The sequence below is a fragment of the Rutidosis leptorrhynchoides genome, chromosome 9, assembly GCF_046630445.1.
Source record: "Rutidosis leptorrhynchoides isolate AG116_Rl617_1_P2 chromosome 9, CSIRO_AGI_Rlap_v1, whole genome shotgun sequence".
Taxonomy (NCBI): Eukaryota; Viridiplantae; Streptophyta; class Magnoliopsida; order Asterales; family Asteraceae; genus Rutidosis; species Rutidosis leptorrhynchoides.
Genome location: NC_092341.1, coordinates 348,055,361 through 348,069,148, shown reverse-complemented (window position 1 = coordinate 348,069,148; position 13,788 = coordinate 348,055,361).

Here is a 13,788-nt window from a genome sequence, read left to right as displayed (position 1 = left end):
TTGGGTAGTGATGTTAAAAAAGAAGTCTGACACGTTTGACAATATAAAGTTGTTGTTTTTGAAGCTGGAATCTTTGTACAAGTTAAAGGTTAGGAAGACTCGAACAGATAATGGTACTGAATTCAAGAATTAGCAGATGGAGAGTTTCTGCAATGAGAAAGGCATTCAACAACAGTTCAGTCCAGCTTATACTCCGCAATCAAATGGTGTTGCTGAAAGACGTAACAGAACGTTAGTAGAAACTGCGAGAACTATGTTAGCCGACTCAAGTTTACCGGTTAACTTCTGGAGTGAAGCTGTGGCTACAGCATGTTATACAATGAACCGATTGTTAGTAGTCAAGAGACATGGAAAAACTTGCTATGAATTGCTACATAAAAGGAAGCCTAACATTAAACATTTCGAACCCTTTGGTGCACCGTGTTCAATCATGATACGAGATACTGGAGGAAAATTTAATCCTAAGGCTGTTCCTGGTATATTTCTTGGTTATGGGAATCCAAACAAAAGAGTTTTCAACACTGTATCTAAACGTGTTGAAGAACATTTCGAAGTAGATGTTCAAAGAAATGCTGCTATTCTTGCTGGGAAAGGTTTTTCATGGCAGTTTGATTATGAAAATTTGTTTGATTCTTTTGGTCTTCCGTCTGTTGCTACTGATGATGAAGTTATTGCAAGATTACTGAATGAAATGCAGACGTCTCCATCACAAATGGTTCCGAAATCTCAAACGGCGCCACAACATCACCCAGTGCCGCAACAACAACTTGTTCAAGATGATGAAGAATCCGGTGATTATCAAGATGATCCATCTTATGATGGATCTGATTCTGAAGAGGAGTCACAACCTATAGACAGTGGAGAAAGTGTTCATAATCTGCCACAAATTGTAGAAGTTCAGGAAGAACAACCAGAACCTGAAGGTGTTCGTAGATCATCACGAACAGTTGTCCTACCTCGACACTTAGATGATTTTATTGTTGATTCGAAAGGAGTTTCTGGAGCACCATCAAATGATGCCTCAACGTCTGAAAATCAGAAAGCTTCAACTGAGAATGTTATGCAAGCTTTCTATTCTTCACTAAATAGGTCAGGCAAACTCTTCTTACATGCATATTCATGCTTTGTGTGTCAAATTGAACCAAATTCTGTTGAGGAAGCTCTTCTTTATGATGATTGGGTAAATGCCATGCAAGAAGAGCTTTTGCAATTCAAGCATTTAGGAGTATGGAAACTAGTGACTCCGCCTCATGGTTGCAAACCTTATGGGCTTCGATGGGTATGGAAGAATAAAAAAGACGAGCAAGGTATTGTAATTCGAAATAAAGCTAGATTGGTTGTGAAGGGATATCAGCAGATCCCTGATATAGATTATGATGAAGTATTTGCACCAGTGGCTAGACTTGAGGCAATTCGAATATTTTTGGCATTCGCATCTTTTAAAGGCTTCAAGGTCTATCAAATGGATGTCAAAAGAGCCTTTTTGTACGGGACTCTCAATGAGACCGTGTTTGTTAAACAACCACCGGGTTTTACAGATCCACACTCTCCAGAAAAGGTATATCGTCTAGAAAAAGCACTGTATGGGCTTCACCAAGCTCCAAGAGCGTGGTATGGTACGTTGTCCAACTATATGATTGATAATGGTTTCAGAAGAGGTGTCATCGATCAGACACTTTTCATCAAAGAAAAGGGCAAGCATATAATGCTAGTACAGGTGTACGTGGATGATATTATCTTTGGATCTACAGATAAGACGATGGTGGATGATTTTGAGGAGGTAATGCAGAAACGGTTCAAGATGAGTTCAATGGGAACTATCAAATTCTTCCTTGGTATTCAGGTTGTACAAACAAATCAGGGTATCTTTTTACATCAGACAAAATATGTATCAGATATTCTGAAAAGATTCAAAATGGAAGATGAACGTCCTGCAAGGACGCCGCTATCAGTGAATCACGGGATTACACCAGATAAGGAAGGTGATAAGGTTGATCAACCCTTATATAGAGCCATCATTGGTTCATTGATGTATCTAACAGTGTCTCGCCCTGATATCATGTTCGCAGTTTGTTTATGTGCTCGCTATCAAGCAAATCCGAATGTACATCATTTGCTTGTGGTGAAAAAGATTATGCGTTATTTAAAGCAAACTCCGAATTTGGGCCTATGGTATCCCTGTGATAATGATTTTGTACTGACGGCTTATAGTGATTCCGACTATGGTGGATGCAAGAAAGATTTTAAGTCAACATCAGGAGGTTATCAATTCCTTGGAATCAGACTAGTTACATGGCAGTGCAAGAAGCAGACAGCAGTGGCCTTGTCCACTTGTGAAGCTGAATACATTGCTGCAGCAAGCTGTGCATCTCAGGTTGTGTGGATACAACAGCAGCTTCATGACTACGGTTTGCATATTTCTAACACTCCTATTTTTGTTGATAATACTGCTGCCATAGCTGTTACGAAAAATCCTGTGAATCACTCTAAGACCAAACACATAGGGATTAAATATCATTTTATTCGAGACTATTATGAGAAAAGGCTAATTGATGTTATCCAAATTGGCACAACTACGCAAAGGGCTGATCTTTTCACAAAAGCTTTTGATAAACCACGTTTTGATTTCTTGTTAACTGAGTTAAGTGTCAAAATATTGTCAGATGTCGTTCCTGACGAAGAGACCAACGAGTAACTTCACTTTATGTGTTCTGCTTGCATAGCTGTATATACTGTGTGGTTATATTTCTTTTCTTTTTGATTGTTTCTGTGTGTTTAAAATCCAAAAACCAAAAAGATTTTAGATTTTTAGTATTTTAGGGGGAGTAATGGATGCAACATCAGATATTCAGAAAAAAAAAAAAACGAGTTTGATCTAAATAAAAATGGGATACAGACTTAATCATAGAATGAGATGATCATAATCACAATCATGTAAATATCTTGATAAGGAACTCATGGAAAGGTTTACAGCGGTTGAGGGTAGTCACTTAATTACCACAGGTGCATACTTTAAAGAAAATTGTTGAGGAAATCAACAAAAGGTGAGGGTATCCCCTATCATGAAGTATAATCTAGAAACACATGATGTAGAATATCCCCAAGCAAATTCCAAATTGCTGTACCATTGAGTCTCACGACTAATTGGGATATTCAAGCGATCAATAAGCGTTGAAAAATGTTCTAATTGACTGTGCATACCGACTTCTATCAAACTTTAATTCTTGAATCATACCTAAACTCCAAAATAGTAAGTTTATCTCAGTGAGAGTGTCTTTCCTGTGAACGGGTTGAAAAGTGTGGTTCTATATTACAGACAGTCCATGAATGAATGATTTAAGTTAATTGATACATAAATGAAGAAAAGAGATCTTCATCGCAAGGAAGTCAATTCGAGAACTAAATCAAAGTCAAGACTGCAATGTGTTGTTTAAAAAAAAATAAAAAAAAATGGCACATTGCATATCAAGTTATTATATCATGAAAACAAAAGTGAAATCATGGAAGACGAAAATATCAAGGTCAAGATAATGATGAAATCGAGAAGAGAAGTCTTTGCAAGAATACAAATGAGTGTGAATATTACCAAGAAGAACTTAAATCATTCATACTTCAACAAAACCATTCTATTGGACTTATTATCATTGTCTGTGATATGGGACTGTACCCATTAAGGCCTAGACAGGGAAAGATATTTTCAGAGAGATATTCTGAATACTTACTTATTAAGAAAGCTACGTCTTTCATTCCGTTTCCTCCAATAACTTTAATAATAAAGAAGGAATGAGATTGATAGCAGTTGGTTGATTGCACGATTGATAGAATATTGAATATACTATGAGATCCATCAGAATCATATGAATTGAAAAGTATACGTTACGATAGAAGCTAATGGCTGACAGGGATATTCCAAAAATTACTATGAGAATCTTCCTGTTCAATTAGACCTATCGTATGTGCTTGTGGTAACGGAAAGCGTCAATAGACTTGTGCTCAATTGACTACCTAACAAATCGTACGATCTCAAATGATGTCTAAGTCAATGATTGAATCTAACATAGCAATATGTTAATGTAATTAATTAACTTGATCATCAAAATGTCTAAGAGGAAAGTCTGTAAAAGTTTAATGAATCTAGAAACCATGTTAAAATCTTTTCTCTGTTATTGTTTGCTTTTACTTGTGAAATTTTGTGTACATACTGTTGCCTGAATGTTAATTGAACATGTATACATTTTGATAATTTAGCTTCTTTAGGTTTATGACTTACAGAAACTGCTTCCTGTAAATAACATGTTTTATGCCATACAATCTTGGATCTTTCTTAACCTTGATCATTGACTTTCTGACATGAATTGTACTTCATTTGCATTGTTATTGTGAAATGTTTTAAAATCCTAAAAACTACAAAAAGATTTTTGAGTGTGTTGATATTTATTTGGAAAAATACAAAAACATTTTATTTGTTTGCTTATGTGAATATGTGTATATTTCCTTGAAGTTACAAATAGTGTCTCGACGTCAAAAAGAAACGAACTACACATCTCAAATCATAAACTTGTTAAAGTCTTCAAAACGAAAATATTTTGCGTGTAAAATCAGCCAGTGGATGTGAATAGAGGGAATTATCGGGGGTTATGTATCGAAAAATAATTTTTTAATTAGGAGGAGACAGTCGACCGATTTGTACTATAAGTCGGTCGACATTGAACAAAAATCGACCGACTTACTTGCTTGTTACATATGTCGGACGTTTGTTACATATTTCGGTCGTTTGTCACGTGTATCGACCGATTGTCACATATGTCGGTCGACATAATCACTTAGTCGACCGATTGTCGAGCTGGGTATAAAAGGCCCTCAGACGGCCGATGTTCTTTATTTCGTGCGATTGTGTTGATTTACCAAAAAATTCAAATTTTGTAAGAAGGAGTTTTTGATCGTGTTTTTCTTATACAACTTTGTTTCGTGATTCCAGCGCCGTAATCCAATCGAGGTAACTCCTTCAAAATCGAAAGTTATTGAGGTTTCTTGCTTATTTTTCTTTTTTGATTCGTTTTGTGTTGTTTAGGACTTGTTAATGTTAATTGTTGGTTAGATAATGTAAATCGGCCTCCTCTGTACTTGTATTAGTCATTGATTGAGACAAAACCACATTAAATCGACGAATTTGTGTTCCGATCTGTGTTTTGTTTCGTCGTTCAGTCGACCGATTGACCTCCTAAGTCGACCGACTTACCTTATGTCGGGCGACTTTACAAGTCAATCGACTTGTATAAATGTCGGTCGACTGTCCTTGAAAATCGACCGAATTACATAGTATGTCGACCGACTGTTGTTTCCTGTATTTTTTTATGGTTTTCGATTTAACGCTTTTCGATTATTGTATATATGTTTGTATGGCAGAATAAATGGCTCAACTAGGTAGTCCAGTGAACGAAGACGTACATGAGGAAGAGGTGATTCTGTCCAAGAATCTTCCAGGCCTGACGGCAAGCGAAAATGCCAATCTAGAGGCATGTCTAAACGAGGAAGGACCTGAAGCAAAGGAAGGCTTCGTTGATATTATCAAATTCTTGAAAAGGTCCAGGATTCATACTGCAATAACTCTAGAATGCAAGGCATACTACTCACACCAACGAGAATTCTGGAACAATGCTTCTATCGTCACTGAACAAGGAAGAAAGGTGATACGAAGCAGCGTTGGTGGTACAATTGTAAAGATCTCGGCACAGACAGTTCGTGAAGACTTAGGTTTTCCAGATAATGATTCTATGCCAGTCACACTGAATAGAACTAAGGTCCGAAGGTGTCTAGTAAGATGTGGATACTCTGGTGATCCAATGAAAGGAGCTGTTAAGAGAACTCGATTCTGTCATCAATACAAATACCTAACTTTGGTGTTGTTGAGATGCATGAGTCCAATGGTAGGCGGTTTTGATGAGCTGAATGAGACTTATAGCTCAATGTTTGCAGCACTAGTTCTTCATGCGGACTTCAACTTCTCCGAAGTAATTTTCAGAAGCATGTTGGTGAACGTGAAAAAGAAGAGCCACTTAATGTTTCCTAGGTTCTTGCAGGTGATGATTGAAAAGCAAGTGCAAGGTTTGAATAAGGTTTGGGAGGATGAGATTAAGCTGAATCATCTGAACGATTTGACTTTCAATCGAGTCAAGCAAAAGAGAGGTCCGGATGAACCATTCAAGAGATTGGTTGGCCACCTCACAAATGAAAACTATGTATGTCCACCAGGTGCTGCCTGTCGTCATGAGAACAGTACGTCTGGTAATGAAGATGATATCGTCGCAGTTGGTGAAGACGATCAAGAGGTTAATCAGCCACTGCCAGTTGTTCCAATTGAACAGATACTGGTTGATGAAGACGATGAAGGAGATGACCTTGACCCTGATCAATTCGAGCTGAGAAAGCGAAAACAATCTGAGGGTCCTTCGGTTACAACAAAGCCGAAGCAGAGGCGCATAAGATTCATTAAGAAGGCAAAAAGGACTGAGTCGCCCTCCGCTACTGAACAGTGACAATCACAGCAATCACAACCACAACGACAACCTTCAGCTGCTGCTACTCAAGAAACACGTGCTGAAACTGATACAGGAGTTCATGCTGCTGCATCCACGACTGCTATTACACAAGATGCTGCGGTTTCTATATTAAGTAGGAAGGTTGTCAATATGGCTTCTGAATTTGAAAAGTTTAAAGAAAAAGCTGATGAACGAGAGAGAAGAAAGGATGCTGAGATTGCCAAACTGACCAAGCAGGTTGAAGATCAACAGGTTGAATTGAAGAAGTTACAAACTAAGTTTGATGCTCAGAATTTGCTGATTGTAAAGGCTGAGACTACAGCGAACAAGGCACTTTCGAAGGTGCTTGAGTGGGAAAATAATTTCGATATTGAGGCTGTTGATCTCGAGGAGGATATAGACTTTGGTAATTTTAACGATCAAGGCGAGGATGAGCTAGGTTTGGATATTGCTAAAGGCACAAGCGAGAACCCACTAAGAAGGGGAGATCCCGCCGGATCTAAGCGCTGAGGAGCAGGCCGAGCTAGTGCGTCAAGAGCAACAAGCAAGTACTTCAGCTGACGCAACTGCTAGCTCATCTTTTGAGAATCGTTACGATTCTAGTGATGATTTTGAGGAAATTGTCGTAAGTAATGAAAACGACAAAGATTTTGATGAAGTAATTATTGAAGATGAACCAATAGGTGATTTTCCAGAGTACGAATGTAATAACGATAAAGATCTACCTACATTTCAAGACTACTTCAAAATGAATGAAGAGCTTCTAAACCGTAAATGCGAAGAAAAAGAAAAGACCGAAGATTTGCCTCCAGGGTTTTTACCGGTCAAGATAAATAAAGAAAAGATAGAAGTTCTAGAAGCTGAGTGGAAGATCCTGTTGAGGATCAGAAAATATTGTGAGAAGCCAGCGCCGGAACCTGAATGGATGAATTACATTAATAGACCGGCGAATCTTTTGGCTAAAGGAAAAATAATTGCGTGGGCCTACATTAAAGAGTTGAATATATACGCAATAAAGAAGGAGTACAGAGTGGATTACATCAAACATGGATACGAGTTCACGTCTCTACCGTACTTTGAATTTATGCAAGTGGCTAGGCTCAAAATGTTATATAGGGATTATGACGGAATTCCTAATATTGTCTGCAAGAAGATAAGACACTCGTACTTGTCAAAGAACTTTGAGGGATTCAGCCCTCAATTTCCCACGATCACTTATCGAACAAACAAGAAAACGGGCGAACGAAGAAAGATTGTCAAATACAAGCCAGTAAATTATATGAGAAAGGTTCCTGTGATGAAAATGCCGCAGAACTTTAGCCCACGTTTTCGCTGGTGGTACTACGATGAACGCTCAGAGGAGGCAGTCATCGTTTTGGACAAATTGAAGGAAGATGAGACAGACTCGATACGGGTTTTAGATCCCGTTTGGTTGAGAAATTGCTGTGAAGCTGACATCTTCACATTGTACTACAATCGGATGCTGTACAGGCCAGAAAATAGAGTTCAAGCACAACAGTACATTCGTGTTGCAAAGGTTTGCTATTTGAATAATATGGTTACAGATCCGTACAGAGATTGAAGCAGATCGAAGACTTATGAGGAACTAGGTCTTAGGGGGAGTTTGTTAGTGCATATTTTGTAATCCCTAGTTCCATGAACTTTAACGTTTTATTCGATCATGTTGTAACCTGTAATATTGTTAAACGTTGATTGTCGATGTGTTATTTTATATTTGTAAACGTTTAAATATGATTCGTAATATTATTCGACAGTCGGCCGACTGACATGGTCAGTCGACCGACTGTCATTCACTGTCGACCGACATAGGAACTGAGGTATTTAAGCCTAATTAAATCTTCATTAATTCAAGTTAACAACTCAGCACATTACACACACACGAAAACAGTTCTTGGTCGAGTCTCTCTCAATCTTCATGTCCAAATACCACAGAATGTCAGTCTAGGCTTCGTGTTTATCAAGATCTAGTCTTGGTTTGACTTGTACGAACCCGAAAACCCATAGATATTCGTTTAAGCTCGTTCTAGTGTTATTCCGCCTCTAGATCGTGTTAGGTTGATTCTAAGATCCTCTCTCAGCGTCTACATAAACTACTCCATCAAAGCTCAAAGATTACTTAACATAGACTCGTTTCTGCTTGCTATATTCTCACGTTTCCATGTCCATTTCCAAGAGCCATGAACAAACTTATCTGCAATCGTTGAGCTCAAATTAACGTCAAGGTGAAATAAACAGTTACGGAGTATATTTTATTGAGGAAGGTTCCTCTCCGATCTAAATATCCTTCCAAAATAAAATATTCGATTTGTTCCCTACATGACGATGGAGATAGTTAAGGAATAAGGTTTTCATGATGCATCTCATAAATAACATTGGTTATATTGGCTAAAATCTACCATCAATTCATGACCTTACAGTCCCCTCTGTGATTCCCATTAACATCACAAATAATCTTTGACCACAAAGCATTTGAATCTATATCTAACCTCCATCTTCATTTTTACAAATAATCTTAGATTCGACCACAAAGCATTTGAATCTATATTATTTGGATACGGTAGGTTTTTTTAAGATTTTAACTAGTGACACTTGTGATTATAATTTCTAACGACATTACAAACTTCGTTTCGTAACATACAATAATTACCTAATTTTATTTAGAATGATGATAGCAAAAAAACCCTAATTAAAAGAAAATAAAAATGAGTATTCAAAATGAACATTTATTTTTATTTATCCAAAAAACAATCTATTTTGATCAGAAAATGAAAAAGGTATAAAAGGAAAGTTGTGTATTTTTGTTCCCTAATAATCATTAAACATTTGCTTTGTACGTACGGAATTGTAGATAGATTTTGATTTCATGGGCCATGGGTTTGACAAAAAAGGCCCACACACACCTTTTGTTAAAGCCGGCCACTATATAATGCAAGGCCATTTTCTGACCCCTTGCTGCCGTTTTTTTCAGACAAAAATTCTCTGGTCTGTCAATTCTTTACACTCATCTTCTCTCACCGCCACCATCATCGCCTTCAATTCGCCGATCTGTAAGTTTCTTTTAGCGCTTGCTATTTTCACTCTGTTTTGAACCATGCATTAAATTAATTTGTGCATCCGATATGTTGATTGATTGAAATTGTTTAATAAATAGATAAAAGTAGCGATTAGGTCTATTAATCTCTTATAGTGGCGATTATCCACTAAATGATTTTTGTATATCAACGTGAATGGTTTAAATCTGAAGATTTTAGAACTAATCCCTCATTCCGTTCTTTGGACCTATAATGCAGATCAAATGTATTTATAATGGACTGCATGGAGACCTCTTCTACTACTCTTCAATTGCAGGTTTAATAATTTTTTTTTATATGATTATTAATTTTACTATCAATTTATTTTTACATGGAATTATTTAATTGTACATCTAAATACAACAATACCCAATCCTACGCAGACTATGCACCAGTACATTTCTAAAATTACTATTAGTAATTATTATTAATTAATTAATTAATTATTAATGACTTTTGTTATATGTGAAGGTGGGAAGTCGTCAAAGACCAAATTCGTATGATTTTATATGCCAAATGCCTGAAGATGTACTCCTATTTATACTATCTCTTATGCCTATCAAGGATGCGGTGGCTACGAGTGGTCTCGCTACAAAATGGAGATACATGTGGCGTAAGTTAAGGCAATTGAACTTTTATGGTCCTGAAACTTTTCTTGAAGAGGGGATCTGGTTGATTAGGGTGGCTAGTAAAGATGAGTTAGAAAGGGAGAAGTACATTAACCATGTGAATTCAGTCATCCGAAGCTACAACCACCCAAAAGTTATGGACTTCCGGATCAGTTATGGTTTGAATCGCAACCATAGGGAAGTTATTGATAATTGGCTTAAATTTGCAGTTGAAAGGAAAGTTGAGTTTCTTGAGCTAGATTTGCTTTATATGTGCTATCATTATGATTTCCCATCAACATTGTGTACACAAAGAATTCCAAATATGGTGGTCGCACTGCCGTGTCTAAAAAAGCTTATATTGAATAATGTTAACGTGACAAATGAAATCTTTCACGAGTTATTAAAGCAGTCTCCACTTCTCGAGATGGTATCAATCTGTTACCCGCAATTTCTGGATCATATTCAGATTGATGGACAAGCTCGCAACCTAAAACACTTTAAAATAGCGCGAATGTGTTATGTTGATTCGATAAGTTTATCTGATTTGGACCTTGTATCGTTCACCTACAATGGTTCCCGTTTAAATTTAAATCTTGCTAATCTTCCGAATCTTAAGAAACTTGAACTTGATATAACTCATATGAATCTCAATAACGTGCTCAGTGTGGTATCATCTTGTGCTTTGTCCATGCAATATCTTTCCATTAGCACGAGTAAACCCGAGGTTAGTGTCTCATTATTTGAACATATTTAGAATTTAATCATTGATGGACATGTTTATGACCCCATTATTTGTTTTTGCAGCGATATTTAATACTTGAATCTGTTCCCAAGTTACCGAATCTGAAGAAATTGAGACTCGGAATTGGTGGTAGCCGCAGTGAGTGTCTACTGTTTTTGGCTTCCATATTGAATGCATGTCCGAATTTGGAGACTTTGTCTATTGAGGTACTTGCGCGATGTTCAATTAAGCTAGCTTAATTATTATACAGTATATATATTAAACATTTTAACAAGGGTGTTGATCTTTTTGTAGCCACGTTGGACTTCACCAATTATGAGAAGGAAAAAAGCAAGAAATGCTACTAATCCCCATAAACACCTCAAGCTTGTTGAAATCGTGGAATATAAGGGTCGAAAATGTGACTTTGAACTTGCTGCATATATCATGCAAACTGTTGTTTTACTCAAGAAAGTTGTGATTGCAATTTCAAGGGATTGTAAGAAGAAGGATGATGTTCAATCTCGTGCTAAGCTTATCGAATCAATTAAGCCCAAAGGTGTGGAGTTGGTCATAGTGTAATTCTCTTTTCAACATGTGTGTAAGCTTTGTAATGTTAATATAAAATATAATTAGGTGAACTACATTAGACGTTGGTAGTTACTAAAGAGCTGGTATGTAGACTTTGGAGAGCAATGTACATCTTTTGTTGTGACTAAGTTTTCTTCTTTTTCTACTCTTAAACGAGACTGACCTATTTGATATTTGAAGAGGTTCCCAAATAACTCTCATCCAACTTGCTAAAAGTTGGAAAGGAGTTAGCCAAGTTCTGATCGGATCCGTCTTAAGTGTCCAAGATGCAGTGGAAGAAGGTGAAGACCCAGCGGCGTGAATGAAGGGCTCCTCCACTTGAGGGTTCTTGGCCATCGTGTGGAGAATTCAAAAAACTCATAGAAAAATCCTTGACGGATAGAGGAAAGGACTTATAACCTTTCCTTTTTGCCTTTCATTGGTTGAGAAGCAACAATTTCTTTCCCTTTCAGCTTTTTTGTGACAGATGAAGGGGAAGGAACGGAACTGATTGCTTCTGCCGGTGGGAATCCACAAAAACAGTGGGGTCACATAAGTCTCCTCGGGATCAGAGTCGAAAAAATTCCCTCTAAGTTAGGGGGAGGTGGAGTGCCTTCGGCTTCCGTTAGGCCATCGAAGTTTTGCATTACCATTGGCAAGCTCCATCACTGTATCATGGACTATTAAAAGGAACAATAATACGAGTAAAAATTAAGTGCATGTAAAGACTTGAAGTGCAAGATTAAATCTTACCATGGCTATTAACCCTTTGCCTAGGGCATTCTATGTGCTTCCCGGTAGCCGGCAATGTAAGCCCCATAATATATAGACAGTGTGCATCTGAGCGGAGCATCAGTGCCCGCGTAAGCCCGACTATTTCAGAAAGTTTGTTACGCACACAAGTGATACATGTGTTGTTAAAATACAATGCAAATTTAGAATAATATGGAATTAGTATATGTATATGGGTAAAATATCTAGATATTAATATGTATATGAAAAATATCTAGATATTAAAATGTAAGGAAAAAATCTAGATATTTATGTGTGTAAGAAATATCTAGATATTTATATGTATACAAATATCTAGATATTTATATATATCCATGGAAATATCTAGTTTCTAGAAACTTCCATGGAGTAGTATAAATAGGGGTGAGGATTTCATTTGTAGTGTGTGAAGTAAGTTGTGAGAGTGAAATAAGAAGTGAGTAGTGAAGAAGAGAAGAAGAGTGTGCGTTAGCGAAAGTAGAGAAGAGAAAGCTTGTAAGTAATATTGTAATTGTAATTTAATATAAGTGTTTTTGTTAAGTTTCCCGATCAAGCCTTAGTTTATGTTTAAGTTCTTAGTGCACTTTTGTTGTTCTTATTATATGGTCGGCTCTGCCGCCTAAGTGATACATGGTCGGTTATACCGCCTAAATGATATATGGTCGACAATGTCGCCTAAATATTATTGTGCACTAAGGATTTATAAAATTAAAGGCTAACCAACGTCAAAGTGTTGGTCTAGTGAGTGAGTATAACCTAGGTCCTCTATAGTGGGTGTGTTGGGATCGTCGAAGCTTCCAACAATTGGTATCAGAGCGGGTCGTTCGGGACCATTTCTAGTGGAGGAAATCGGTAAACGTTGGACGTTTACATCGGCTTGTTTTCACCAAGGCTCTAAGGAAGATTCTGTCGGAGCACAGTTAGGAACTGTGAAAGCTCATCGGTCAGGGACCAAGCTTATCGGACGTTGGACGTCATGATGGCAGATCTTGCAAGTACGAGCAGTGGAATCAAGAGTCTCAATAACCACAACTATGGTTATTGGCGGACTTGCATAGAATCCTACCTACAAGGACAGGATTTATGGGAAATAGTTGCTGGCAGTGACACAACGCCTCCACCGAAAGAAAATGCTGAAGCCTTGAGAAAATGGAACATCAAGGCCGGGAAGGCTTTATTTATATTGAAGACTACAATCGAGGAGGATCTATTGGAGCACATCCGTGACGAGAAAACACCAAAGGCAGCTTGGGAAACTTTTGAAAAATTATTTTCAAAGAAGAATGAAGCACGCCTCCAGCTCTTGGAAAATGAGCTCGCGGGTACATCACAAGGAAGTCTGTCTATTTCTCAGTATTTCACCAAGGTGAAATCAATTTGCCGTGAGATATCTCAACTTGCACCTGAAGAGAAAGTGAGTGATGCAAGGATGAAGAGAATTATCATCCACGGCTTAAGATCCGAGTATAATGGATTTATAGCCG